Source organism: Quercus lobata, chromosome 9, assembly GCF_001633185.2.
Source record: "Quercus lobata isolate SW786 chromosome 9, ValleyOak3.0 Primary Assembly, whole genome shotgun sequence".
Classification (NCBI taxonomy): domain Eukaryota; kingdom Viridiplantae; phylum Streptophyta; class Magnoliopsida; order Fagales; family Fagaceae; genus Quercus; species Quercus lobata.
Window position 1 is genome coordinate 33,743,396 of NC_044912.1, and position 12,602 is coordinate 33,755,997.

At 31.3% G+C, this 12,602-nt stretch overlaps 1 pseudogene; it reads right to left on the reverse strand.

Moving 5' to 3' along the window:
* Positions 1-295: 295 nt before the first annotated feature.
* LOC115962144 lies at positions 296-10,515 on the reverse strand (annotated as a pseudogene).
* Positions 10,516-12,602: the final 2,087 nt, after the last annotated feature.

Consider the following 12,602-nt stretch of genomic DNA (forward strand, 5'->3'; position numbering starts at 1 on the left):
TAACTTCCGTATGTATTATAGCTATGATGTCAAATTATATCTAACTGTTTCCAGTAAGGACTGGTTTGGATAGCGTCTGCGTTTTCCACGGCTGGCGTTTGGCCTTTTTGTGTCGGTGCACGGGACCCACAAGTAATTCATTCTGCAACTTTTTCTTTAAAACTAGATCCCACGGCACTATTCACACATTTAAAAATTATTTTGCTACAGTGGTTTCAGTTTTCAATTTTTAGCAATAAGCGGTATCCAAACACACCCTAAGAGAGGTTGACACTTGGAAATGGAATCCAACTAGTAATTGAAAAATTAGTCAATTTTATTCCCTTCTAATCATATAAATAATAATTCAATTATGAATACGCTAGGTTACCTAGTTACACATCATATACAGGTAAAAATAGGAATAATATATATATGTGGATCCTTTGTCCCCATGGAAAAGATGGAACAAAATCGTCATGGTCATTTACATTGTGCGTCAACCAGTAGAGATTTAGGGATGCCTGGACATGGATCATCACCAAATGTATGACTTGCTACAATGATGGAACATTTGCTCTTCCCTAGACATTCCTGAAAAAAATTAATAAGAAAATTATATGTCAATAATAAGAAAGAAGTACAAGTCACTGATTCATTTATGAGCTGGATTCATCAGTGGAAAAAAAATTCACTACTTAAATTAACCTTGCAGTGTTTTAATCTTCATTAATTGCTTTGGTTTCAAACTTTGTAAAAAAGACATTTGAGCTAGGAATAATTATCCCCTGGAACATATCCTAATCATACTGGAACTGATGCTTTTTGCTTTGGTTTCAAACTTTGTAAAAAAGACATTTGAGCTAGGAATAATTATCCGCTGGAACATATCCTAATCATACTGGAACTGATGCTTTTTCTGGATGTAAAGAATATGGAGAGAAAAAACTTTCAGATTTAAATCTTATTTTATTTTAGTTGTCACCTATCTTCTTAACAATTGGATGGAGTTTACTCCATATACTCACCAAGCTTGTTGGTCCATATGGTAATAAAATAACTCTGCTTTGCATGGGAATGGTGGAAAAATTATAATAGAGGAACCGTACACTGATATTATTACCCTGCCTATTTATAAGATTACCTCCTAATCCTATGCTTTCCCCCTCTACTTAGAATTAAAACCAGTATTAATTAAATTGTATTGAAAATAAAATTACAAGCTCACCTTTTCTACAGTGGCTCTGGAATTAGAGGAGTGACAGGTTCCAAGAATTTGACTCTCACAATCCCCAAAAGGTGTTCCAAAGCTTGCAAATGAGATCTTGGATACGGTAGTATTTGGAGGACACTGGAGCTGAACTTGAGGCCCTCTGCCAGAGTTTATTTGACAGATTTCTTCACTTTGGTCATGCCTTGTCCATGAACAAACTGGGGGCAAATGGGATTCAGACACAAGCCCACATACTTTTGTTCTTGAAATTGTGTCCAGGGAAATTCCCAAAGGGTAGCCAATTTCTTCTTCTAGTAGAACTAATAGGTTTTCTCTAGGCTTGAGGAAGGATCTAGGTACATTGTACCTAAAAAGTAAAAAGTTCAATATAAGTAAAACGTTTAATAACATCCAAACAATTGCCCTAGAACTTGTTGAGAAGAGCAGGAAACTGGTCATGCAATAGCACTAAACAAGTTGTGATGCAATTTTCTGGGAATAAGTTGGAAGTCAGTTAATTTTTTTTGGAATTCCATGCAATAGATGAAATGATTATTGCCTAGAGAGATCATAGTATGTGTCAAGTATGGACACAAAATTAAAACCAAAAACAAATATTTGTATAGAATACCTTGTTTGTGAAGGACTTCCTTGTGAAGTGAGGAATGATACCCAATATCGACCTATGCTCTGGCCATTGACCCAAGCCTCTCCTTTTCCCATAGAACCCAGGTTCAATGCGACAGGATCATTTCCAGGAGGTTCATCGAATATAGTCTTCCAATCAACCATGAAAACTAGATTAGTACTTGATCGAATGTATGACATGAAGTATATGTTCCTTGTTAAAATAAATACTATACATCTTTTTGCACAGATTGAACCAGGAATTGTTGGCAAAAACAAAACGAGCAAGCAGTAGTCCTACCTTATACCATGTAAGTCGTTGATGCCTAGAGCTACCATACCTACTCCATTGAATTTTACTTGACCCATGATCTGTATAAATTTGTCGTCTCTCTCCTAACAACCCAACCTTCAGAGATGTAGAATAGTTACACATGATATGATATATTAGATATCATTGAAGTTAAAATACAATGCTTAACAAGTGCTGAAAAATCATGAGTTTTGAATGTGAGTCAACCACCCAGAAAGGCAAATCTTTATACTGAAATTGATGATAAAAAAACAGTGGACAGTTACGAATTATGAATATGCTCAATCAATGATGTGGAGATTGTTGAATTTTTTCCTGCCACTTCCAAATTCTCCATAAAAAAGAAAAAAAAAAAAAAAAAGCATTTTGTAGCTAAAAGGAAATCACCTGATATCCCCATCGTTGGTTGGTGAAATCCTTGCCATGAACTCTTACTCTAGTTAATCCTGCAGCTCTTCTCTCCAGATGGGCTCCAGCATCCTTCACAAACAAACCAATTTGAATGGCAGTTTCATGAAGACAAAAGCATTTATATTTCTTTATTTTGTATAGCATATAATCCGAAAAAAAATTGTACAAATAGAGGAAACATTAAACAACTAGAAGCTACTCCGTTAGTTATGTCAGATTTGTTTTGTTAATTAAAAGAATCACTACTGCATGTTTCACTAATATTTGCAAGTTTTTCCTCTAATCATGTGCTTATTAGAGTAAAAAAATATTATGTTTCCCAATTAAATTCAAACGTATAACTACATTGAACTTGATTGTTCTTAGAAAAAATAACGTTGTTTGAGCTTTATTGGTTAATACAACTATATCTTTGAATTTAATTAAAGAACTTAGTGCACTAAGTATTGTCCAAAATTTTTACCGAAATGAAGAATATAATCTGTCCTTAATCAAAGTGAAATAGAGTTTTATTCATCTATGTTACTTAGTTGTTAGGAGATGTCATCAAATGAACTCATTAAAATTCAATCTAGTGCCATTAGGTCACTGATTGGTTTGCCTTAATTCATAATGCTTAAAAACCAATACAAAAGAACAAGAGACATGAGATTGAAAATTACCGGTAATCCAACCATTGCACTGAGTAGGGAGATGTAGTTTGGTCCAGTTCTTAATGTAACATTTTTCTCCAGAGATAAACTTTTGTTCTGGTGACTTCCATGTGCGGATCCTAAATAATAACAGGGTAACGCAAAATAGTTATTGAAAGGCATCAATAAAAAGGTTCTGGTAAAAACTAGGCAGGATGGGAATATGTATGTGCGTAAAAAAAAAAGAAACAGGGCACCCCAAAAAGGTCCTTTATTATAGCATGTAATGAAAAGGATTCAAGAGAAAAAGGAGAGATAATTTAATAATTCAGTCTAAGCTTGGGAACATTTTCCAAGAAGCTAACCGATGTGCTAATGCAATGTCTAAGCTTGGTAGGGATGTTGGTTATGTTTTATTCCATTATCCACTGCTTGTGGTGGAGCAACTTTTAACTCTTGATAAGGAGGGAGTAGCTTGTAATAGATTTTACCAAAAATAATAATAAGCCTGCCATAGATTTTAACGAAATAGGGAGCAAATATGACATTATCATAATACTCTATTACTTATCAATGAGTTGGGGTATACAAATTTACACAACAACGGATATGATATGTTGTGATTGGTGCATATTAAAAATGGTGGTAGTAGGGGACTCATATAAAAGTGATATTACTCGGATCACAACTTTACACCACTTAAACAAATTGTGAAAATTATTGTGAAAAAAGATTGTAACTAGCATTAGTGCATTACTCAGCAGGTTTAGGTAATCTGATGAGAAGAAAACGTCAGGCTTCTCATCCCCAGCATCGTGAAAAAGAGGTCATAAAATATATACATTTCCATGTGGAAGATGCATACTAAATATGGAGACTATAAATGTAGAATTTGCCTATTCATATTTGTATTACACCAACCATCTAAGAAGAAATCAAGGAATCATAAAACTTGCCTACAAAATCTCCATTTATAAATGCTTGCAGAACGTGTCCATTGGAATGCACATTCAGCACAGATTGAGCGGTTTGGTCGGGATTTGGAAATCTGAATTTACACAATAAATAGCAAGCATTTTAGAGTTATAAGGTTTAGTCACATGAACTTTTAAGACTAGTTAATTAGCTTTACCTGAAAGTGTACCAAAGATAATCAGATGTACCCTTCGTTGTACTCATCTGCTCTAAGAATGAGTTTGCTCTTAATGAAGTCTTGTGAATACTGGGGATAACTTCTTTGTGCTCTTCCCATTTTTCAATTGAATCAAACGTTCTCCTCGAGGTCACTGATCTTGTATTATATTGCGTGCTTATCTGTTCAATAAAGCAAGTTAAAATATGAAACTACTTTCTAAAATATTGAAAATTTTATTGTTGTTGTACGTGAACAAGCATTTCAGCTCCAAAATATGAAACTTCGACATATGAATGAATTCAAACAAATGGAAATGCTAATATGAAAAGATACTTAGTTAAATTGATTGATATGAAAAAGTGCAATTTATGAGAGACTCAAAAAACTTCTTGTGCATTTGAGTCTTACTTACCTTTGCAGTGTTGAAGACTGGGGTCTTGCAATCTGGTAGGATGCTGATTGATTTTCGAGGCAATTCGTATGAAACATTTTGAAAGAGAACTTTGACATCTCTTTTGTTGTCAAGGTTCACCAAAAATGCTGCACATTCTCCTGAGTTTCCTTTGAAGATGTAAGCCTGTATAGTTAAAAAAAAAAGGACTGTTCAAAAAAAAAAAAAAAAAAAATCTAAGGAACAAATAATGTTAGGTGAAACAGATAAACACTAGGAAAGAATATCCAGGAGGTTATATTATATGTTCTTACTTCTTGTTTTCCACCCAAAGATAAATTTGTTAATCTTCCTGAAAGTAAAGGCTTTGAGCATAACTTTATTGCAGCATGCAATTCCTTAAGATGACCCCACTTAGGTTGTCTAATTAAACCTGAAGTCACCAAGTATCATTAGTATTATTTTTTTGTCAAAGGCGATTATTAATTCATGCATATGAAATATGTATAAAAGCAAAAATTGCAGAGAACATACCATACTCATCAAGAGGAGCTTCATCATAATAACTTGTGATTACATATTCAGATGCTGTTCTTCCAAAATTGGTGCCTCCATGATACTATAATGAAACCATATTTTCGGGGAAAGTATTGTTGGAATTGAATTTTTTTTATGAGTATAGTATAATAAAAAAGAAAAAAGAAAAAAGAAACAAAAAGTACTTAAAACAAAAGAATCTGCTAACTACTGTTTTTAATGTCAAAAAAGATATTATCATACCATATAATAATTCACATAACTTCCTCCTTTTTTTGCAATAAACAACGCAACATGAAATGCAATATCTTCCGCTGATCTCAAGTATGGTTCTTCACCATACGTTTGATAACTTCAAAGAAAATACAATGTATTAGTTTGGCCAACAAAGTATTGCATATATGCTTTTAATCTACATAAAAGCAAATAAGGTTCTATTGGCTCAAACATCTATTTGAAAAAAGCTCATACAGAAAGGAAAACAATGGATAACATACAAGCTCGTCCAATTCTCTGTCCACAATGATGGTTTATTTGGTGAATTGGGTCCTGCAAATGTTTGTCCACATCGCATTCCATTGCAAGTGTTTATCTGTGAATTATAAGATTTAATTTGTTAAAAATTATAGATAAGAGTTCTCTTTTTCGTTTAGGAACAGCTAAACAAATTTCCAAACTAAAAAAGACAACACGATGTTATTCAGTTATTTTCCTCGAAAAATATTATAATGTTTGCTCTAAGTTTAACTATATATCATACACGTTAAATCTTCTAACACACTCTCTCGTAAACATATATTATAAACATGATTTCAGGTGACATGACATTGTGTGTCTCGTATATGACCACTGCAGTAAAAGAATGAAACTAACCACTGGGTCAGGAGCATCATCTTGCTTACACATTATCCAAGGTACACCAGTTTGAAGCCCCACAGCCATCTTTGCAGCCCAACGGACATAAGGTGGCCCCTTTTCATGAAAATCTGCTTCTACATTCTTGTACTCATTCTCAATCTACATGTATCGTATACACCCTTTGTAAATAAATAAATAAGTAAAACAGGTAAGTGAGGTAACAAATTGTCAAATTTCAATATTCTTTTATAATTAAAAAAAAAAAAAAAAAAAAAAAAGACTTAACCTGTGATAATATGATTGGCCCTCCTTGTGAAGCATACAATTTCTCTGACTTCATCATGTCTACTATTTTCTTTGTAAACCTTTCCATATGAAGCTGCCATCGACAAAAATGTTAGAATTTGTTTCATTCATATCCACTTATCCAACCATTTGTTATACTTCATCAAATATATTAGTATTATATGGTTTATAAGTGAAACTACCATCAATGATCAATATGAGAATGAGAAATATTCTTGTTGAAAATCACAACAACTTGTATTGAATTTGGGAAATTAAAAGTCATTACCTTGAATGGTTCATTATCAGAACGGTAGACAATGCCTGGAATGTCATGTAACCACAATGGCAGACCCCTGAGCCCAACTCCAAAACATGCTTAGTTGCAAATTAAATTTAATGCACTAATTTTATAAAATAATTTACATTATAAAGCTTTCTAGATTTGAGAAGTAAATATTTATATATAGTATAATAAGGAGAGGTATCAAAAGAAAGAAGAAAAAAGAAGTGGCTTTACCCATAAGACCATTCGCTCTCAATGAAGGGTCCAATCCTAAGGCATGCATATAAACCGCGGGCATGAATTTCCTTTATGAATTTTACTAAATCACGTCTTCCACTGAAATCATACTGCAAAAGGCATATTGCAACCACCACCATAAATCATATTAATTAAAAAGACATATTATCACCACCATTAACCGTTTAGTTTTATAAGAAATATTGAAATTGATAACAAAAACTAGTTTAAAAACAGTCATTTGAATGTATTTTCAATAATAATCTTTATTTTTTTATGATATTATATTTTTCAATAGTCAACTTTATATAACTTAATATTTACAATAGAGTTCCTCTAGTTTAGTCTCTCCTAGGCTAAAATGGAACTCTAAACAGATAGTTTTAAAATAGTTTCAAAGGCAATTCAATGTTTTTTTTTTTTTTTTTTTTTTTAATTCATTTTATGAATCTAGACTATTTACTATTTCATTTTATGAATCTAAAATGAAAATTTTATTACTGAGAAAAGGAAACAATTTTTTTTTTTTTTTTTTTTTATCAATCATAATTACACTCCTAAAATGCAACTCTGGTAACTTAATTTTTTTTTTTTTTAAGTTCTTTTTTAATGCAATGCAATTCAATTCAATGTTATTTTTTATATTTTATCTTGGTTTATTCTATGAATCTAAATCATTCATTTCATTTTGTGAATATGAAATAAAAATTTATTATTGAAAAAAGAAGAAGAAAAAATCATCAATCATAATTTCTTGAATATATACATACACACACTTAAAATTACCTAGTTTTATATCACTACTTAGAGTGTTCGCTTTGTAGAAGGGTTTGTGTTAGTTTTAGCACACTAAGTAAATCAAGCTAGATGTCAAGTGAATTATACAATAATATAGTCAAACCACAACCATTAATCATACTATAAAAGACACATTACTACCACCATTAGTGAATATAAAAGATAAAGAGAGAAACTAGGGTTTCACCTGCCCAAGTTGGGGCTCGTGAAGGTTCCAAAACACATAGGTTTGAATCACATCTAATCCTCCTTCTTTGGCTTTCGCAATCAAAGATGGCCACATCTACATCAACACAAAGATTAAAAGACACTGTTACTTTGTTTTTTTAGTAATAAAACAGAAGGTTTATTAATAATTTTGAAACTTGAACATCAACATGTACAATGTACAATGGACAATATAGAATCAAGAGACTCCTCTTACCAAACATCAAGGCCCTTCCTTATTATGAGCTTCACATTATTAACCTTTGTTGGTCTGGATGAATACTAGCTATAAAGATATTAACCTTTATTTTGGCCAAATTTTTTTAATAAGGTAATCTAATGTATGTCTAATGAACAAAGGGACAAGTGTTTGTGTATATATATATATATTTGAAGATTAATCTTAGACATAAATCAGTACTCTTGTATGTCTTGGGGCTACCATCTCTTAATTTTCTCATTGGATACTTTCTATTCAAGAGGGAGATGGTGATGAGCTCCCCAAATACCCTCATTCTTTTGTTTATTAAATAAAAATTATCTCTATTAAAAAAAAGAATGGAAAAAAAAAAATTATGGATTTAGCCGGACTGACCCTGTAATTTAAGAATTTATGGGCCGCAGTAAGCCCACTATCTTAAGAGGTAGAATTTTGTATGATGGGGATATATACATAGGGGTTCAAGTCGACCCTATGTGAAGGAGTATTATATATCTTCTAATACAAAATAAAATTTTATATGTCGGGTAATTCGATTGAGATAAGGGGGGTATTATATATCCTATCACTTTTGAAAGAATATTCCAAGTTTCCAACACCCCCCACAGAAAAATCCAACCAAAAACAAGTTAAAAGATAAATAGCTAGCTAAGTCATATTCATGGAGAAAAGCTACTCTAAAACGTGGGTTGAGTTCGTAAGTAGATTTTGTTTTGCGTAAAGTAAGAGGAATAAATAGTACTATTATGCTAATAAACACAAAAAACATAAGGTATTACAGGTCTACAACAAAAACAAGGACCCAAGTGCATGTTTTTTTTTTTTTTTCCGTGATGTACACGATATTGGTCTTTTTCCTTAAATTTATGAAAATGATAAGACACCCGAGAAGGAAAAGTTGAAAACCTCTACACGCATTGCCTATTTGCCATGCCGATTTTGGTTTATATGAATTAAGGGAATATTTACTATTTCCTTTTACAACAAAATACTCATGAAGATTTTCTAAAAAAAAAAAAATACTCATGAAGATCGTGTTAAGCCCTTGAATTTCTCCACAAACAAATGTCTTACCTAACTAGGATAATAAGAACTGGATTCTCAAAATAAATAAAATAAAAAGAGATGAAAAGAATTGGATGATTTCATTTTTCTCTATTCCCATTCCAATCCCATCACATGAATCAAAACTTTTGTATTTATGTTTGTTCTTCCTTCATATTTATATATATTTTTTTCCAGCTTAATTAATTAACTTCCACACAATTTAGGGAATTGCCTAGGGCCCAAATAAAAAAGGCCCCATAATCTTGTTATGTATATATAACAACTTAAAATAAAATATAGTATTTCGAACTTATTTACTTTTTCTTTTGAAAAAGTGCTTTTCTAGCTAATAATTAAGAAATTCGTATATATTTGCTCTCTATCTCATGATTAGAAAAAAAAAATCATCATTTACCCAAAAGATTCTTTCCATTCTATAAACAAAAATAATACTTAATAAATAAGTGAAATAAAAATAGTAAATGCACAAAACTGTTTCACTAAAATCATTGCCTTAGGCCTCGAATCTTGTTGAGTCGGCTCTGTTTTTTTTGCAATGTTCTCAAATGGAAAATAATAGAAAGATGAAAAACAAAGAATGGGCATGTTTGATTGCAAATAAAAAATGTACAACAACCAAATTTAAGTTTCAAAATTTTGAATTTGACTATGGATACCCAATAGCCTTTTGATCACATATATTATATATATTTTTGAATTTAAATAGGAAAAAAAAAAAAAAAAAACCCACACCCAGAAAGAATAAAATACCTCAGGAGTGCTACGAGGATAGTGAATTGAGCCAGAGAAAAGCATCTTGTGCTGGCCATTGATGATTAAGGATCTTCCATCATATGTTACGTTTCTTCCACAAGCCAAGCCAAAAGCATTCAAAAACAGTAAGAACCAATACAACAGTGTCCACAATATCTTCATATTGCTTTCTCAATTCCCAGTCTCGCAGCTCTTTATTTGTTTCAATAACTTTCTCTCTCTTCTCACGCTGCCATATAAATTTGAGTATGTCTTTGTGCTAGAATTTGGTATTCTAGCGGCTAAAGGGATTTGAATGGAAGATTTTTTTAATTATCTCAATACTACTACTACGTAAAGCTTTTACAGGTTATAGAGATAAGAAAGAAACTGAGCTAAGCTATATAGTTTGGTATAGTAACGGATCGATGAACTTCATAGCCTTTGTATGGACTTAGGTTTCTCATATGAAATTTATTTCTGCGTGGAGTTGGAATAGAAGTAGGTGATTATAAGATGGCAAAGAAACCTGTTTGTTTTAAGGAGCAAAATCTGAAGGGTCTCCTACCGAAAGAAACAATGAAAAAAAAAAGTGAAGGGTCTTTCTATAGAATTTCATTTATTAGGTATTGTTGGTCTTGTTTAGAAAATTCAAATATTTAAGGAAACAACATTTAAAATGCTTTGGGTTTATTAGAAAGGTATAAATTTCTAAAATTATTCTCATTAATTTAAACTTAGCGAAAAAAATGATATTGACTTTTTAAATAAAATATAAGGAAAATTTATTTATTAACTTTGAAAAAAAACTACATTTTATGGGACATCTTAAAATTAAATGGAGGACCCACAATTTGAGACAAAAGTGTATTTATTGTTAGAAAACTAAAACAAAAGAGTTGACTTTCCACAGAGAGAGTAGGTTGGAGAGTCGAAGACAAAGAATGTCCGACACAAATAGGGGAGCATTACCCTGCTCAAATCCTTTCTTCGAAATAGTGGTGGTTCTACAGGTTCTCTCTCTCTCTCTCTCTCTCTCATTTTTTTTTAAATTATTTAATTCATTGTTTTGTATTTTTACAGTAAATATAAAGTTTTAGGGAAGTGTTTGTATGTGAGTGAATAAATAATGAGCTATTAAAAGCGGTGAGTGTTTTTTTTTTTAAGAAAATTAATGATGTGATTAGATGTTATTGGATGGTGTAAAATGGAGGGTTGACGCTTGACATCATTATTAAATTTATTCTCTTTGTCACATTTTTTTTTTAATTCAAAATGCTACAATGGGTTTTTTCAACAAAATTTAAAAAATGTTACAATGGAACAAAGAAATTTGAACCCTAAATATTTTTTGTTGGAAACTTCAAGAAGTATGAGTTGAATTATAAGAATATTGATATTTTCTTTGCCACAATGACATGCTCATTAAGCTGATAACAATTTTGTTTTGGCAATTAGTATATTTGGATAAAGCTCTAGTCTAAACCTAATCAATATGATTTATGTAGATGTGTGCATATTAAATTTTGAAAGGAAAAAAAGACATTAATTGTAGGCTGGTAGCTGTGCATGTGGTTCATAACTGCATAAGTTCATATCACTATGATTTATGTTGATATGTGTCAATATAACGAAAAACTCAATTATGTTATTCTTTTCCTTCTTGTAATTGATATGTGCATATGACAAAACTCAATTACGCTTGATTAAGAGGGGCAGCTGTGATTTAAAAGACTAGATTTATGTCGATATGTGAATTTAACGAGATATATATATCATTTATTTTTTCATCAAATTATTGATATGTGCATATAACAAAGGTCATTTATGGTTGATTCAGGTTGATCAAGAGAGACAGCTGCTCGTCAATGACACGGATCTAGTGAAGCGTTAGCCAGAAATTTTCAAAAGTTCATAACAAGAATTTCCTGTATAAAAGTTCATAACAAGTACTATATTCAACTAGTCAGTAACTTGTACAATGCCACGAAAGATTATAACATAATATTCTCTTTTATTTTTTTGACTAAATATGAAATTTGCTAATTGTGATAATTATTAATAAATATTTATTAATAATTATGACTTAATTGATATTTATTATGATTGTTTTAGTATATAAACTATAGGGTCAAGCTTAGATCTAGTGTCTAATAGTACTGGACCCTATAGTTTAATAGTGTCTGATTGGGTTCAATGCATTGGACCAAAGCTAAGTCCTAAACTATATATTCTATCATTAGCTAGGCATTTACTATGATGTTCCAAGATTCTATGGAGAATTTAAATATCAAATAGATTTAACTTTAATTATATATATGAGTAAATTGCAAATTACACCCCTAAAATTTGGAAGTGTTTGAATTTTACACCATAAAGTTTCGGGAATTTAGATTTTACCCCCTAAAGTTTGGGGGAGTTTGGATTTTATATCATGAAATTTCGGAACTTTGATTTTACCCTTTAAAGTTTTGGGAGGTTTGGATTTTACACCCACCAAATTCTGAAACTTCAAGATTTTACACCATAAAGTTTTAAAATTTAGATTTTAACTTCTAAAGTTTGGGGGTGTTTGGATTTTATATCATGACATTTTGGAATTTTGATTTTACCCCCTAAAGTTTTGGGAAGTTTGGATTTTATACCCACCAAGTTTTGAAATTTTAGGGTGTA